The sequence below is a fragment of the Cynocephalus volans genome, chromosome 11 (genome assembly GCF_027409185.1).
Source record: "Cynocephalus volans isolate mCynVol1 chromosome 11, mCynVol1.pri, whole genome shotgun sequence".
In the NCBI taxonomy this organism is placed as follows: Eukaryota; Metazoa; Chordata; class Mammalia; order Dermoptera; family Cynocephalidae; genus Cynocephalus; species Cynocephalus volans.
This window is the reverse complement of record NC_084470.1, coordinates 103,208,397-103,222,509: the sequence shown is the minus strand read 5'-3', so window position 1 is coordinate 103,222,509 and position 14,113 is coordinate 103,208,397. Positions and strand designations below refer to the sequence as shown.

At 41.6% G+C, this 14,113-nt stretch overlaps 1 pseudogene; it reads right to left on the bottom strand.

Moving 5' to 3' along the window:
• Nucleotides 1-299: 299 nt before the first annotated feature.
• On the bottom strand, nt 300-14,036 carry LOC134390192 (mortality factor 4-like protein 2; annotated as a pseudogene).
• Between the last annotated feature and the right edge of the window lie 77 nt (nt 14,037-14,113).

Here is a 14,113-nt window from a genome sequence, read left to right as displayed (position 1 = left end):
GCAGGGTACAGACTGTGTGGTTGTCGAAGTCCCAGCTGGTATTTTGCAGGACTCTCCAGATGGGCCAGCCATGGGACAGACAAGTTCGCTGGAGTGCCTCTCCAGATCAAGAGCACCTTTCCCCATTCTGGGCTGCTATAGGCTGGATTGGGTGCCCACATCACAGGGTGGGCATCCCCGTGTGAATGAACCAACCTGATGGCCCCAGCAAGCACCTGGCCCTGGGTTGGGGCTGTGGGTACACTGCAGGACCCTTGAGGACTGGAGGATCATGCCCTTCAGCACACCCAGCACTTGGGTCACCCGATGGGATTGAGGGCATTTGGTAGCCTAGGCGTGCTTTGTGCTAGCTTGGGTAATGGGGGACTGTGGGTGCCCAGGAAAGTCCCTGAGAAGAACAGACCCTTCACTTTCCAGCCAGGCTGGTCATCGCCGCTGCCCCCCCGTCCCAGCAGCGCCTTCCCCGGTGGCTCCAGGCGCTCAGGAGCATGTATTCTCAGGTAGTTGTTGAACAGAGGAAACTTGGCACCTGTCCACAGAAGTCCATTGTGGTCGGGAGCTGTGGGAACATGGTGGCCTCCCCTGCTGGGAGTTGGCTCTGCCCTGTTGCCCGAGCCTGACGGAGGGGCTGCGTGGCGTCCGTCTTGGACTTAGTGAACATGTGACTATTGTGCGTCCCCTTTTTGAGCTTTCCTTTTAAGAGGACCTATTTAAGGTCCCATCACTCACACAGTTTGCAGTTGCGAGGTTAAGGTCTGAGGTTAATGGCACATTTTGGGAGGCACACCAGAAGGCTGCTTCTCACGGGGGCTTTGTGCGGGCCACCCTGACCCGGGCTGACACCAGGCGCTTGCCTTTTATGCTCAGCTGCTCTCGCCCATGAAAACCTTTGTCAGCGCCTGGGGCCCCTTGCTGTCCCCGCAGGCCTTCCCTGGGCGAAGATTGTGGCCCTTCTGCCCTAGAGCAGATTCTGGTGGTTGAGGGCACACCTGCCACCCCTTCCCTCACATCCAGGCCAATTGCTGAAGGACCAGGAGGTTTCTGACAACATTTGTGCTGATGGTTCAAGAGGCTGACACCCCGGGGAGGCCCGGCTGGTGGTGTTTCCAGAAAGTGGCTTTTCAAGGCACACCTGGTCCCTTAAACAAGAGGCCGGGTGCTGGGACGGGAAGGGTGACCCATGTTTGCTGTTTCTTTCATTCCTTTTTCTCCACAGGGTGCTCTCTTCCCGGGCAGGTGCAGGGGCTGCCAAGCTGAGGGTCTTGGGGCCCCCACCTGCCTGTCACCCTCTCCTGGCTCTCACCCTGCAAAGGGACCAGTTCAAAAGGTCACTGCTCTGATTTTCATTGCTGCATCTTGTGTTCTCATGACCTCTTGTCTTGCACACTGACAGGTGAGACTGGAGCTTCGAGGAGGGCCCTGGCCTTTCATGGGATTAAAAAGCTACTGAAAGGTCTGAATGGTGAGCCACCAAGGTTAAATGTTACAGTAGCACAAAATAGTGCTAAAAATCAAGCAAAAATACACATGCATCTCCAAGTTTAAGGTGAACAGGGACCAGAGCTACTGGAGACTGTGCCACCTCCTAAAACAGAAGTGATTCGAAAAGCAGTGGGAAGAGGGCCTTTTCCACACGACGTCCGAAGGGGCGGCTGTGGCTCTGCATCTGCACTCACCAGTGGTGTGTGGGCCCCCTTCCCACTGACCCACACAAGCCCCCTTTCCCAGCTGAGGCACGGGGAAGCCCTTTGTGACTTTTTTACATAATAGAGAGTGAGTTGGTTTATATTTTTGCATTGTAATTGGCCAAAAAGCCTTTAAATACAACCATGTCTTGTAAATGTTGTCCTTAATGTAATTGTACATTTTATCAGAACCCAAACTTTCCTGTTGCTACTCCAGTATTCTGTTGGTGTGCATGTGAATCTAGTTTCTTTTTCCCTTTTCCCTTCTTTGCATGTGCTGGCCTGTTCCTCTGGACCCTGGAGCAGGTAAGATATTTCGCTCCTATGAAGCCCTCCCATGCCCCCACGTGCCGCTGAGCCTTTCTGCCACTGGAGCTAGATGCTCGGGGTGTGCGTCTACGCAGGGAGATGGTTGGGGGTAGGAATGCCATGTCTTAAACCAGGAAAACTGTCCTGACAGTAGTAAAAATAACCAGCTGCCCTGAAAGAGCACCTGAAAACACAGGCTCTTTGACTTCTCCATAAAGACATTTGTTATGTCGCCACCAGTATTCAAAGTGCAAATGTCATAGGGCTCTTTCTTTCTGAGATGACGCCAAAGCCATTTGGCCCTTTATCTTGGTAACAGATGAGGGAGGTCTGTTTGGTGGTGCTCAAGCCCCACCTGGGGCAGCTTCAGGCGTGGGAAGCTCTGCCTCTCCTGTTGTCGGTGCTGCTGCTGGCCTCCCCGCTCTGTCCTGCCTGGCGCTGGGTCCTGGGAAGTGTGCATGGGCAGAGTCTCTGTTCTCTGGTCCCACGTACTGCTTGGCACATCCCTCTGCAGCTGGCACCTGGGACCTCAGTAGAAAGGGGGCACTCCTTCCAGGGTCCTTGGGAGCCCAGGGCCGGGGACAGGTGGTGCGGCTCCCGTCCTCGCTCTTCTGCCTATGGTGGTGACAAAGCCCCAGCCCTGCTTCCTCTCATGAACTTGAGCCCTTGGATGCCCATGACCCCAGTCCTCAGGATGGCCTCTTCAGTGCCTGAGTGGGGTGACACAAGTGTGGGGTCCCCAGGTTGGGCGACTGGCAAGCAGACTGTGAGAATATCCAGGGGGAAGTGACGAATCCGTGGTGAGAGTGCAGGTCCTGGTTGGGGCTTGGCCAGGACCATGGGCCCTCGTGGCTTGCATTAGCGGATCTTGCCCATGTGGAGGGCCAGGAACCCTGCCGCTGGTCCATGGAGGCCATGGCCTGCCTGGCGCTGCACGGTCAGGGGCCGCGGTGGGCTCACTATGCCTCACTGACCACACCAGTGCATTTTACCATGACACTGAGGCTCCTGAAGTCGGGTTTCTAGGCACTGCTGGCACCTCGTGTACATGTGGTCATTGGCTGGTTGTGGTTGGGATGTTGTCTTACCTGACCGTCAGCCCACACTCTGGGAGAAAGCCTGTAAGAATCTTGGGCTGGCACCATGGGCTCTGGCCCCTGGTCTCAGTGGCTGCCATGTTCCCTACATGCCACACCAAGCACCTTTGCACATGTGTGGATCTGATCAGGCCGCGTCCCTGACGGGCTTGGGGTCAAGTTGGTGCATGTGCAGGTGGGTAGGGGGCATCCACCTGCACCGGGCAGCATCACCTCTAGAAGATGCCTGTAGAGGTCAAGGGTTTGGACCCCAGTACCTGCCAGGCAGAGCTCTTCCATACCCTGTTACTGTTGTGTTAATTAGGTGAATAATGGTGTCATTCCCTGGAGGTTGTGGGTGGGGCATGTTCCATCTTCCAAGGCCGGCCGTCTTCTCCTGACTGTGGCCTCTCCAAGTGACAGTGACAGTGAGAAACTTGTGTCTGTGAATGGAAGGGAAAAGCAAAAGGACTGTCAAAGGTTATTAATGGAGATGACTCCTGATTAATAAAGCCACACCACACACACTGTGATGTCCCTCTAAGGCAGGCACTCCCTCCATTCACCACAGTAGCTCTTCATTTCCATATTTAAAATGCAGAGAATGAAAAGGGATGAAAAATTCATTCTCACTGTGCTCACTTCAAACAAAAATGACTGGTTAATGTGCCGAGAAGCTGTCATTACTGCTTTTGTGAAGTGTAGTTGTGAAGTAACAACTCCACAGAGATTTCTCAGCCTACAAATTGTGACTGTACATTTCTGAAATTGTCTGCCAAATAAACAGGGCATTTAGTAAAAAAAAAAAAAAAAAAGAAGAAATACTTCTCATGAGTTAGATCGTTTAATTTTCCCAGGCCACTATAAACAGTGATCATACATCTGACAGGGAAGGGAAGACTGCTAGAGTAAAATGCAGACGAGACAAGAGAAATAACAGCTAACATCTTTCTAAAAGGGCAAAAACTAAATCACCCCCTGAAGACAGCTCTAAATTTACAGCATAATAAAATCCAAGCAGTAACTAATTAAAAAAAAAACGTACTACTACATTTCTTTAGAACGCCAAATTCATTTCCTCTTTCAAATGTTATAAATGGTGATGGGATTTTCAGACCAGTCCACAAAATCGTCCCTGGTATCTCATCATTACTACAGTATCTGAACACCACTTACAATAATGCTGTTCCAGGAAAATGCATTCAGAAAATTCCAACATGGAAAGAAATGAATATTTCTCTACTGTCACAGCCTAGCTAATGAGAGAGTAAGCTTCCTTCGCTCCCTTTCAGCCAAACTATAAGTCACTTAGGGACCAGGCTTCCAAAAGGCAAATGCTAAGGCTGAGAAGCAACAGGACAAAGAGACTATATAACCTTGTGCAAATCAAAATAGGTCTTAGGGTTTTTTATAGTGGGAGATAGAAGATTGGGAAATATAAAATGTTTTCACCTTTTCCCCTTATGTTCACACTTTTATTCTCCCTTTTTCCTTTTATCTGAGGAAAAATCTCATGAGGCTAGAGAATCCAGGCAAAAGAAATCCTTCTTTTAGCAATGATTTTTACAATCAATTGGGCAAGGACAGGAATTTTGTTAACAATAATATTTCCATTGTAATATAATTAAGACATTAATAAAACAATACAGTATTCAGTTTTAGAAAGAATTGCATTCAATGCTTTTGGCCACTTTAACTGTTAAGGTTCAAATGAAAGCTTTGCATTTGCACAGTTCATTTACACAGAATAATTTCCCCCAATTATGTGAAACAAGTGTGAAGCAGAACGACATACAGTATGAGAAAAAGTATGTAGGAGTATACACACATATACATACATATATATGTCTGAAAGTCATATTCTGTACAGAAAAAAAGGATAAAAAAATTTAATAGTGTCTGAAAATTATATAATCTGCATTTCCAAATAATATATTTTCTGAGCACATGATCAAATCAGAAAATCTGGCAAACACTTGTATATGTAAGGGGAAAAAACTGAAAAATTACTTCATCTCGTAAATATGAGAATTTTTATCCTTCTATTGTATTTCCTTGCAGCATTTTTTCTGTGTGTGTGTGTGTACATATGTGTTTTATATAACACACCGTTTAAATATACTTTAAAGTCTTGGTTTCTGCTTTTTTCCACTTCACGTTAAATTGAGAGCACTTTCTGTGCCTCAATGTCTTTGAAATATGTAAAGCCACCTTATATCCCATTATATGGATACAATAATTTAACAATTCCCCTACCATAGGGATCATTTAGGTTGTGACAGGTTTTCAGTCTAATAAGTACTTTTCCACTGAATGCCCTTGTATATGATCTTTAATGCATGATTGGTAATTTCTTTAGGACAGATAATTAGACATGATATTATACTATATAAAAGGATGTGACTATTTGTAAGGCTTCTTATACATATCACTAAACTACTTTTCAGAGTGGCTGTATGAATTCCCAATTCTAATAGTGCATATGTGCACCCTCCTCATTCTTAATCTTTAGGTTTTGATATAAGGGATTCATAAATTGAAGTTTTCCAATTGAGTTTATACACTTTATCTTATTCGCTTAAGTCTAAAAGACAAATTTTAGAACACTATAAAGTTAGCTTGAAGTATAATCATTAATTTGCACTTATGTTACCGAAAAAGAAGCAAATAAAAGGGCCAGTGATTATAAAACATCCCTTGCATTTATGAGTTAAAGTATAAATTAATTTACTCACAACAAGGACAGTTCTCCAGAAGAATACACCAAATGAAACAATTCCCAAGAAGGCTGTTACAAGTACAGGTTCCCATGGCAGTCCATAGAAATCTGGCCCAGGCTGAACATCATCATGCAATGTTGCAACAAACTGAAATAGACATATTAGAAATAATGGGAAGCCTTAAAGAAATTTGCAATAATGCAGTCACAAAGAGTCAGCCATAGAAATTCTATGCCAAACTCCACCAGATAACAACCCCCTCAAAAAGCTTCAATAGCTCTTACTGCTTCAAGAAAGACAGGATGTTGGCAGTCTCATTTCTGGTTTGACTCGTAGTGTTTTTAAATATTACCAGTCTAAACGTCTTTAAGTTGAGCATATATTTCCATTTAACAGAGACCCTGCCACATCATTTTGTCCAACACATAGCTAGAGTCCCTCTGGATCATACTTTTCTCGTATTTAAGTGGTTCTTATTACTTTAAAAAAAAAAAACAAACCACGTAAGACAAAAAATTTAAATATAGTATAAGTAATCAACTTTCATGGCTGCAAATAAAACCAATATGATGGTAATAGATGTGTTATTCCTCTAAAAATTTAAACGTTAATTTTGGTCTACTCTTACATAAAGAAGGACACATGCTAAGTCAGATAGCTCATGGTAACTGGTCTAGATAATCACTAATTTAACTGTCTTGTATAAAACTTGGTGCCTTAATTTTAAATGTTTCCTGGGTTGTAGTCCATTGAACACCTGCCAGCTGCACACTGTTTTTGCTGCCTTCTACAAGTACCCGAGTTAACTACCATACTGACTCCATCCCTCAACAGTGCCAGGGGCCACTGGGAAAAGACACGCTGGCTCTCAGTGTTTGGATAATGGCTTTAAAGATAACACAGCACCTGTCACTTCTAACTGTTCTGTAAGAAATGAGCAAGTGATGACACTTCAAATATACTCCCACTAGCCTCCCTAAACAGCACAGCAACATCCTGCGTGCCTCGGGCCTGACACACTCCATTTCCTTGGCCAGGTCGGTCAGGGCATCCACTCCGCTCAGAACTCGTCCACCCCCCTGCCAGAACTGGGGTCCCTCCGTGGGAATGGGGATCGTCATCTCCAGCAGCTTGGCTGTGAGGGCTGTGTACAGCAGTGACGGGTCCACAAAGCGCCCTGTCTGACATGGCAACAGAAGGCAAAATGGCAGCAACTGCCAAAATCACGTATGGACAGGTAGGGGGTGAGACGCTTCCCTGCTGAACAGCACAGGACTTGTCTCCTTCACTGCCTCTTCTCATGGAGACTGTCTCGCTCAAGGCACAGAACTCATCTTTTTCATCATCTCCTCATGGAGACCATCCTTCTTACAGCATAGGACTCATCTCCTTCACCTTCTCCTCTCACAGATACCGTCCAGCTCAAGGCACAGGACTTGTCTCCTTCACCATCTCGTTTAATGGAGACCGTCTGTCTCATGGCAAAGGACTCGTCTCCTTCACCATCTCCTCTAATGGAGACCGTCCAGCTCATGGAGTAGACTGAAATCCGTCTGTCCTGTGGCCGGCTCTTCTGCCACTGAACACTGAGAACACTGTAACCATGGGGATGATAGTGAACACTGTGAACAAGTCAGACGGTGCTGCGTGGACGGGGCCTGCGTGGGCAGCCGAGCAGAAGCATCCAAGCAGGGGGAGGTGAAGAATGGGGCTCGCTCACCATAGGAGTTCAGAGAATAGACGACACAAGGGGCTGGAGTGAGGCGGCCAGTTGACTACTGGGAGAGGACCATGGGCCAGGGACGGGGGACAGGAGGAAGGCAGGCCTCTTCAGCTGCTCAGAGCTGGCCCCCTATGTCACAAAGTGCTGAGACCCCCGGCCGCCCTTCCATCTGGACAGGAAAGGAGTGGCCCGGTGCCCTCCATCCTCTGCTTACTCCACCCTGCCCAAGCTCCAGCTGCTCACGCGGCCTCCCATTCTGGTGACACCCCTTTAAAAAACCTTATCCTGTGCAGTCATGCCATCATCACCCCTATGCCAGTGGGTCCAGTTCTAGGTCCCACATTTTAAGGTTACTTGACTCATGGAAAAGGACAGGGAGAATGAATGGTTTGGAAATCACTTTCCAAAAGTTGAGGAAACTCGGGACATTACTAAACTGCAAAAAGAAAAAAAAAAGCATTTGTAGAACTTTAAAGAGATGTCTTTGAGTTGAATCTAAAGTCAATTCAGAAGAACAATCAAGCATGAAGCAGGGAAAGCCTAAGGAGAAGAGCAATGAAGGGCGCAGTGAGAGGGGCAGGGCAGGCCCTGTCATTACTCAGTAGGGTACCAGCCCAAGGACAGAGACCAACCACAGGATGGGACAGAAATCCAGAATGAGACCCCAGTGCAGTGGACATCTGGGATACAATAAAAGGCAGCTGAAGAAAAAAAGACTTTTTTTTTTTGACCGGTAAGGGGATCGCAACCCTCAGCACGGTGTTGTTGGCACCGCGCTCAGCCAGCGACTGCCCCAGCCATTCCTGTATAGGATCTGAACCCGCAGCCTTGGCGCTACCAGCACCGCACTCTCCCGAGTGAGCCAAGGGGCTGGCTCGAAAAACAGAGTTTTTAGTACGTGGTATTGGCATATCTAGATAACCATATGGAAAATGATAAAATTGATCTTTTTCTCATTGTTCACAAGGATAAATTCCAAATGGATCAGAAACCTGAACGGAAAAAATGAAAATGAAAAAGTGGTGTACTAGAAAAAAATTTCTATGTCTCATGTGTTGGGCAATCCTAATTATGTCTCAAACTCTAGGAGCAACAAGGGAAGAGATTTGTAAACTTGATTACTTAAATATAAAAAAACTTGCCCAGTCCCCCCACCCCAAAAATTGCAAAATAAGCAAAATTTGACGGTGACAACCTGAGAAAATATATTTGTAACATATTAAAAGGGATTAATATTTCTAAAATATAAAAAGCTTCACAAATAGAGAAGAAAGTGGCCAGCAAACCTATGGAAAAATGGGCTGAAAGAATGAACGGATCTGGGAAAAGAAATATAAATAGCTTGTAGACATATGGAAACACACTCTGCCCTGTTCATAATAAAAGAAATACAAATAAAGCCTACACTGAGACACCATTTCTCACTTACCTTGGCCAGATCCAAATATGTGACCACATATGAGGATACTTCAAAAAGTCTGTGGAAGAACAGAATTAAAAGATAATACGAATCTTTCCATAAGCTTTTTGAAATACCTTGTACTCTGCTGGTGAGTGAATGTGGTGAAAATAGCCACTCTCATGCATTGCTGATCACTATGCAAAATGATACAACCCCTATGAATGGGAATTTTGCAAAATCGCCCAAAGTTAAGTGTGTATTTACCCATTGACTCAACAATCCCACTTCTAAAGCTCTATCTCAAAGATACTGGAGAACAACGAATGTTGAATCTATATATGCACAAAACTATGTTACTCCAGTTTTATTTATAGTAACAAGACTGGAAATAAAATTTCCATCAATAAAAGAGACATTGAATAAACCAAAGAATACTGTGCAGCTATAAAAAAGAAACAAAATAATTTTTTATACTGTTATATAAAAAATATGGTTTCCAGAATATTAAAAAACAAAACAAAACATGGCACTTGGTATAATCAGTCTTTCAAATTTTAGCTATTCTAATAAATGTGTAGTGGTAACTCATTGTTGTTTAAATTGGACAATTAATGATGTTGAGCATTTTAAAATGTGCTTCTTTGCTACCCACAAATCTTTGGTAAAGTGTTTATTTTACTGGGTTATGTTTTTCTGGGCTTTTTTCTCAAATGAGCTTTAAGAGTTCTTTATATATTTTGGATACAAGTCCTTTATTAAACAGATGTTCTGTAGTGAATTTTTCCCAGTCTGTGGTTTGTATTTATCATTTACTTTGAAAAGTGTTTGTTTTGACAAAGTCCTAATTATCAACTTTCACTTTCATGAATCATGCTTCTGATGTCAAATCTAAGAAATCTTTGCCTAACCCAAGTTCAACAAAAATTTTCTCTCATTTTTCCTACAAGTTTTATAGTTTTAGGTTTTACATTAAAGTCTGTAACGCATTTTGAATGAGTTTATGAATATGACATGAGGTATGGGTGATTTTTTGCACAGAAATAGCTAAAAGTTCCATTTGTTGAAAAGACATTCTTTTCTCCATTTAATTTTCTTTCCACCTTTGTCAGAAGTTCATTGCCAGATACGTGTGGATCTATTTCTGGATTCTCTATTCTGTTTCAATGATCTATTTGTCAGCTGTCCTGATTACTTATTAAGTCTTGAAATTATGTAATGTTTGGTCTACTCTAGGACCTTTCTATTTTCCATAAGAACTGTAGAATCAGTTTGACATTTTCTATTAAAAAAAAATCCTGCTGAGATTTTGAATGGGATTATGTTGATTCTAGTGATCAAACTGTGGATAACTGACAGCTTAACAATATATTTAGTCTTCTGAATTATAAACAAGGTATATTTCTCTATAAATTTACGTCTTCCTTAATTTCAGCAGTATTTTATAGTTTTCAATGTATATGTCTTACACGTTTTTTGACATAATTTAGGTACTGCATTCTTTTTATACTGTTGTACTTGGAAATTTCTTAAAATTTCAATTCCCAATTATTTATTGCTAGTATATAGAAATAAAATTGGTTTAGATGTAAATCTTTTTCTGGCAACTTTACAAAACTCCTTTCTTAGCTCTAGGAGCTTTTTTGTAGGTCACACCAGATTTTATGCATAGATGTTCATGTTTTCTGCAAATAAACAATTCTTCCTTCCCAATCTGGATGCATTTTATTTCTTTTTCTTACCTTAATGTACTGGCTCTTGCCTTACTGAACCTCAGCATGATGTCTAATAGATGTGATGAGAGTAAACATCCATGTTTTGCTTTCTGATTGTGGGGAAAAGCATTCAATCATTCACCATTAAATATGATATTATCGTAAGATTTTCATAGAGCCTATTTAAGTTCTCTTCTATTCCTAGTTTGTTGATTTTCTTTTTCCAGCAGTAATGCATGTTGGATTATTTTTTCAAATTCTTTTTCTGTGTCTATTGAGCTGTACATATGGATTGTCTTTTCTAAGTTTGTCATCATGGTGAATTACACTGATTTTGTTTTGTCTTTTTTTTTTTTTTTTGCAGCTGCTTGGTACAGGGCTCTGAAACCTTGAGCTCAGTGTTATAACAACATGCCTTAACCAACTGAACTAACTGGCTAGCCAGTTTAATTAATTTATTTTTAATTTAGACACATTTGTACATATTTATGGAGCAGTGTGATGTTTTAATACATGTATAAAATATGTAGTAATTAAATTATGGTAATTAGCACCTCAGACATTTATCATTTCCTTGAGGTGAGAGCATTCAAATTCTAGCTATTTTGAAATATATAATATGTTACTGTTAACTAGAGTCACCCTACTGTGTAATGGAACAGTAGAACTTATTCCTCCTATCTAACTAACTTTTCAAATGTTAGATGAACCTTGCATTCTTGGGATAAACCCTATTTGGTCATAATGTATTTTCCTTTTTATATATTGTTAAATTTGATCTGCTAAAATTTTGTTTAGACTTTTTGTTCCTATGTTCATGAGAGATACTGGTCTGTGTTTTTTTTTTCTTGTTTTTCTTGTTTTCATATCATAACACTGGTTTCACTTAGATAGGAAGTATTTTCTGTTCTTCAATTTTCTAGAAGAGTTTGTGTAGAATTAGTATTATTTCTTCCTTATAGGTTTAATAGAATTTACCAGTGAAGCCATATGCGCTGGAGCTTTCTTTGTGGAAAAGTTTTTAAGTATGAATTCAATTTCTTTTATACTTACAAGGTTACTGAGGTCACCTGTTTCTACTTGAGAGACATTTGCAGTTTGTGTATTAGATGGAATTCCTTCATCTAAATTGTCAAGTTAATTGGCCTAAGTTGTTCGTAGCGTTCCCTTGTTATCATTGAATATCGGTAGAACCTAGGGTGATGCTCCTCAGTGACTGCTGATATTGGTAATCTGTGTCACCTCTCCTTTTCCTGATCACTTTGGCTAGAAGTTGATCAATTTTATTACTCTCAAAGAACCAGCTTTTGGTTTCGTTGATTTTCTCTATGTTCCTTTTGTTTTCTATTCCATTGACTTATGCTCTTATCTGTATTATTTCCTTTCTTCTCCTTACTTGGGAATCATTTTATGCTTCTTTTTCTAGTTTGCTTTGGTGAAAACTGAGGTCACTGATTTGAGACTTTCTTTTTTCCTAATATAGGTAGTGCTATAAATTTCCAAGCAGTGCTTTAGTGGCATTGTACAAATTTGACATGTTGTGTTTTCACTCTCATTCAGCTCAAAATACTAATTTCCCCATTGACTTTAACTCATAAGTTATTTAAAGTATATCATTTAGTTTCCAAATATTTGAGGATTTTCCAGATTTTCCCATTATTGATTTCTAATTTAATTTTGTTATGGTCACAGAACATATTTAGTATGCTTTGAATCCTTTCACATTTATGGAGACCTGTTTTATGGCCAGAATATGGTTTATTTTGGTAAAAGCTCCAAGTACACTAAAAAGAATATGCATTCCACTCTTCTATAAATGTCAATAATATTAAGATGGTTGATGATGTTCGCACCTTCTAGATGCTTACTGAGTTTCTATTTATTTGTTCTATTAATTATTGAGAGGTGAGTATTGAAATCTCTAAATATAATTGTAAATTCATTTTTTCCTGGTAGTTCTATCAATTTTTACTTCATGTATTTTGGTTTTTTGCTCCTTTGATATTTAGAAACAAATTTTATTGAAGATCTGAAATACAATTCCTAAAATATCAACTTTTCCACAAAAGCTTGGTTACACAATAATGCATTGCCTCTATCATGTTAGAATGTGCATTAGAATCAAATACAAAAACGATTAAACAAACCACCATCCTTCAGCAACTTAAACAAAGATAGTATACCTAAGAAACAACATAGATGGACTTGCAGACAGAATGGGCTGTTTCACTTCAAGCACCATTTTTAAAAAAAGAGCACAAATGCATGGGTTTTCATGTATATACATTAAGTTGAATCATTTGGCACTAGGAATCAGGGTATTAACTGGGACTAATCGTGCATTAACTAGCATGATTGATCAGGACATTAAATCAGTAGCATTAACACATATAGAAAATTGTGTAGTGTCAAAGGGATAGAACCACCAGCGTTCAAGGAATATTGTCAACTAGGCTAGGCAAGAAAATGTTTTACTGAATGTTTATTCTTTGTCGAATTACTGCATACACTAGCAGCAACTTTCAAATGAGAAAAAAAGCTTGCAATCCTTGCGGAATTCTTTGCCAGATATTTTTGGAAATCATGCAGATAGCCCAACAATAACACAAGGCTCTTCTCATCAAGGGGTGTTTATGCCAACATTGCTCCGATTCCTGCAAATAATCTCAGTAGTTGTGGCGCTCTGTAAAAGTATGACATTGGTGCATCAGGGTGAGCTGAGAGGATTGCAGCATACTGGAGCCTCTCAAATTTGTGAAGCAGGTGAGTGCCCAACATCACGTTGAAATATTCTTTTATTCCTGCCACATTTCATTAACTGCATATTCCTTACTATTGATGTTTCCCTGTGATTTCTTGCAATTCACATACTCTGCCAGAATGGCATATGTGTTTCTCTTAGGATTTGAAAGAGCTGCTTCTGCCTCGTAACTAAGTCCCAGTCCTCAACATGCCATGGTTTTAATTCTTCAAGAATCTTCACTTTAACTTCCATCCTGTTCTTAAATACCACTTCACTTTCAACAGTATGGTGCACATGGGCCCTTTTCTTCCGAGGGGGCTGAAGTGCTTCGCTGGCACTGCCACCGTCTCCATTTTCAGGAGTCTTCTGTTTGTTTGTTTGTTTGTTTGTTTTTTGTCTTTCTAATGGATCCTGAAGGGAGGATCTCTGCTGAGCGACCCCACACAATCATCCTGGGAGAGCTGGTTCTAGATTCTTCTGCTGTGGACCAGCTGTCTTCTTTCCTGAACAGGCCCTTCTCATCTTACTTCTCTGAGTGTTGCTTCTAGTTGGTTTTTTGAAGTTGTTTTGTTCCACAAATTGTTGTCCATGAGTTTGAGAACCCTGCTTTCTGGAACTCATTCAACCCTGTATTTATTCCAACCAACAATCTTCCTTCTTTTCCTTCCAAGAACGCCTAGTGAGTTCCCAGATGGACTCTTATAGATCTGGGATGGTCTTGAAGGATGAAGTAGGAGACATAA